General features: G+C 38.2%; 1 pseudogene; it reads left to right on the plus strand.

Moving 5' to 3' along the window:
- The first annotated feature begins 1,555 nt into the window (after window positions 1–1,555).
- On the plus strand, window positions 1,556–2,462 carry LOC141492327 (frataxin, mitochondrial pseudogene; annotated as a pseudogene).
- The last annotated feature ends 2,171 nt before the right edge of the window (window positions 2,463–4,633 follow it).

Below are 4,633 nucleotides of genomic sequence, written 5' to 3' on the forward strand. Positions count from 1 at the left end.
AAAAGGGTAGAAATTAATATTCTTTATAATTTCAGTTCAAATTCCAGTTATTACATCTGAATTCATATAGAAACGGGAGACCAACTGAAGTGGTTCACATGTACAAGAGTAGAGTCTGTGGGGTGGGGAGCAGGTTCCTCATATGTAGTCGGGGTGACATCTGGTGTCTACAATATAAATGACAATTTCTACCTGCTAGACAGTTAATATGGTTAGAATACTGGCTTTCAATTCAGGAGGATGGGAGTTGGAATCCAGCCTCAGACATCTGCCACTTACCAGCTGTGTGAACTACAGTTAAGTCACTTAAATCTCATTGCTTTGCATCTAGGGCCATCTCCAGGCATCCTGATTCATATCTGTTCATTGGACCCAGATGGTTCTGGAGGAGAAAGTGAGGCTGGTGACTTAGCACAGCTCCCCCTCACTCAAATCCAATTCATGTCATGACACCCTTCTTTGAAAATAAAGGACAAACATTATAAATGAATCATTTGATAAACAATTTTTTGCAATAAATAGCATAAAGAAGGGGGGATATGCCAGGTGTAGTCTATATCTCTACATTCTTCTTAAGTATCTTCCATCTACTGCACCTGCTTCATGCATATACATACATATATATATATATATATATATATATATATATGTATATATGTAAAGGAAGTAGAAAAAGTTAGTGTCAATGGTGAACTGATATAAAATCATTACTACAACTGCATAGAATTTCATTTTGTGTTTCTAGGTTCTTAAGGTGATATGAGAAATGCATTGGGTTACATATTGTTGTTTGACAAAAGAGAGCATACAGATTAATTTGCAGAGACAAACTTTACATTGGTACTAAACTAAAGGGCAAATTCTTCATTTGTGATCATGAATATAAGTCAATCAGATTTGTATTAAACAATGTCTTTATCACAAAACATGTCCATATTTCTTGTTGTCCCTGACATTAAGTCCAGTCCTTTCTTGCTGGCCCGCAATTGTACCTCATCTGTTTGTTTTCATAGAGAATAGATTCTTTTTATAGTGGATAGAATATGTGGCTGATTTTTTATTGTTATTGATGTATTGTATGTTGCATCACTATTTGGGATATTTGTATCTTTTTCAGAGAAGAAAAGGTAGGTAAGGGAAAAAATTATTTGGCAGGTTTCATCAGACCATTCAAGTTAAGAGGATCAGGTCTGTGTTCTTGCAATTAAGTACCAAATTTGAATTTATTTTAACCTAATAATCTGTGGTTATGCAATTCCATTTTAATTCTTCAACCATTTAGTTCCTCCAAGAAGAAACATTTCGGGAATATTATCAGTTCCTCAGACTTCAAGCTATTCTACAAAGGAATCCATAAATCTCATTCCAGGTCCCTTTCTTTATCCTTAACTAATCACTTAATTTTATATGTAGGAAAGACCTTGAGGGTCATCTGACTCAATCCCCCACCACTACTATTTTACTGGCGATAAAAAGAGGATAAGAGAAGATAATAAAAGATGGAATAGTGCTAGCTCTATTTTTGTCATCCATATTTTACTAAAGAATTCTTAAAATGGGGCACCCTCAGGAGTTGCGGCCTGGCCGGAAGGCTGCGGACCCCAGATCAGCAGGCCCGGCCAGCGGTGGCAAGGTGCGTGGCCCGGCTGGGCAAGGCCCGCGTGGGGCCTTGGGCACCAGTGCTGCCAGCCTGGGCCACCACATGCTCCCGGCGTGCCTCGCTGTGCAGCCACAACTCCTGAGGGTGCTTGGGGCAGTGCCAAGAGCTGGGGCTGCTGGGGCTCCGGGGCAGTTGAGTTCCCAATTCCAGGGCTTCAGAGACCAGATTTCAAAAGTCAAAAAACAGAGTGTTTATCTGGTGAATTTGAGGAAAACAAGAACACTGGTTGACAAAAACTTACTTGATGAAACCACTTATGAAAAACTTGCAGAAGAAACCCTGGACTCCTTAGCATATTTTTTTGAAGATCTTGGAGACAAGCCTTACACACCCAGGGATTATGATGTTTCATTTGGGACTGGTGTTCTAACAGTAAAACTGGGTGAAGATCTGGGAACATATGTGATCAACAAACAAACCCCCAACAGACATATCTGGTTGTCTTCTCCATCCAGGGAGATCATTGGATTCTCTCCATTTCTATTTTGCCCTCTGCTTCTAGGATATCAGGGCAATTTTCCTGTAGGAATTCTTTGAAAATGATGTCAAGGCTCTTTTCCTGGTCATGACTTTCAGTGGTCCCAAGGCCTATGACTGGACAGGGAAGAATTGGGTGCATGTTCATGATGAAATGTATCTCCATGAACTGCTGGAAAAAGAGTTTTCTAAAGCCTTGAAAACTCAATTGGACATGTCTTCCCTGGTCTTTTCGGGAAAAAAACACTTGACAAAAATTAATTTTTTTCAAAAAATAATTTTAAAGACACTGAAAGCTGTTAATGAAGAGTTCCTCCTCATTTGAATTTGGTTTTGCACCCCCCTCCAATTTAGCTTCATTTAATGAATTAATGTGATAGTTATGTGAAAAGAATATATATTTTTTTGACCTTAATTCTGGCTGTGAATTTCTTGAAATTGTTTAATTCTATTTCTATACTATATCTCACTTTGAAAAGCCTACAACAAAGAACTATGAATGCTTAAAAAAAAGAATTTTTAAAATGTATATATATATGTATATATATATATATATATAATATGTAATTGTATGTATATGCACAATCTCAGATTATAAATCAAATATATGGTGCCACTCTAAAGAGGAAGAAATGAACAATTTTAAGTCTATGGTATAAGAAACATTGATGATATGTGTGTCAAGACATTTGAATTGAAATTCTGGTGCCAGTATTTGCTGCTCATGTGACTGTTTCATCTCTTTCTGTCTCAGTTTCCATATCTGCACAATTAAGAGGTTACACTGTATTATCTATGAAATATTTTCTTTTCTAAGAAAAAGTAGTGGTATGATGATTAATCAACAGCAATCTGCTCGGGGACCTATCCCGAGCTGTCACCTGGATACATACCTTTCCCCAGTCTTCGGACATCATGGACCCTTCGGCGGAAGGAGGGCAATAACTGGACAGAACACCCGGTTGCAGTCTAACAAGCAGTTCTTTATTGCTTACATAGCAGCGAAAAAAAATGGCTCTCCTCTTCCCCAGTCCCATCCCTTTTATAGTCCTCTTCTCCTCCCCTGAGCTTCTCCCCTGTTCCTCCCTAATGTGCAGAGCCACTCCTGTTACTGGGGCGTTCCCAGCACCCATGTGAGCAGGTTCACACCCCCAGGCGTCTCCTAGCCCATAGGTGGCCAAGGTCCAGAGCTGGGTCCATGACAATTCCCCCTTTTTTGTTTAGACAGGGGTAGTGTCCATCTTTGGTTGTTCTTTGGGATTATGGAGAAGAGCATGAGGGACAGCCTTTGATAGCATGTTTTTGCAGCAAGCATATGTAGCAAATGAGGCAAGATAGAAATAGTCATAGTCTTAATATCCTACAGCAATAAAATTATTTCAGATCTGAATTAAACACACACACAGACACATGTACAAACACACAGAAAACAATCATTTTGTGCAACCAAGCTGTGATTGATGCCCTGGCCGGCATCAAATCCCAGAATATAGGAACATTTTCCTATCCCTCCAGGCCAGTAGAGAGATGTGAAAATGTCCCATTGAAGTTTAATTACACATATACACATATTATTATGTTTTTTAATGAACCAATTAAGACTGGTCAAAAAAAAATAACTTTTTAGAATCAATTAAAATGTCTTGAGGAACCTCTTATATAAATTTATTAAGAATTTTTAAATAACCAATTAATATAAAAAAATTGAATGCATTCTTAAATAACTCTATAAAATATAATTTTAACTATTCTAGCACAAAAAATGTAGTCATAAGCACAAGCACTGGTGATGTGTGTTCTTCTTAATATTTTGCAGTGACATTGGGCAGTTCTGGCAGAAGGGCCTCAATCCTCGGAGAAAGCGCTGCCTGCAGCCGCTTTCAACAGGAAAGATGAAATGCAGAGTGGTAGATATTTATATTGGCACTGAACAAGGGGTGCGATGAATAAGAGACATGGTATCTGCCTTGATGTTGATTAAGGCAGTCTTCATTAGGGATATCAAAACCCGTATCAGGCAGGGGCCAAAAATACAAAGAAGAAATAATATGGCAACAGGACCTATCCAGCTGAATAACCATTGTAAAAATTGTAAATGCTTGAGATAATTAGCAATATTAAAGGCAACAGTTTGATGATTTGAAAAATCAGTCGAAATATTTCTCAGTTCTTGAAGCAATAAAGCTAACTGATGAATGTCTGATGAAGCATTATGAGACAATAATGTACCCTGTAATGCAGCTTGTATCTGAAGCCATGAACCAACAAAGGAGGAGTTGGTAAGATTTACCTGTAATGGAGTGACACATAATGGTTTATATCTATAATGACAAGGAATTTGGGTTATTAATTCATGATAAGCAAGCTCATCCCCAATGTAAACTACTACAGGGGCCAAAGCATCTATTTCCTTTTGAAGTGCCCAATTTATATGATTTTGGGTGGTCCACATGGATGACTGCTGGGCCAAAAAGTTCTGCAATACAGATGCCAGAT

This window comes from Macrotis lagotis, chromosome 6 (assembly GCF_037893015.1).
Source record: "Macrotis lagotis isolate mMagLag1 chromosome 6, bilby.v1.9.chrom.fasta, whole genome shotgun sequence".
NCBI lineage: Eukaryota > Metazoa > Chordata > Mammalia > Peramelemorphia > Peramelidae > Macrotis > Macrotis lagotis.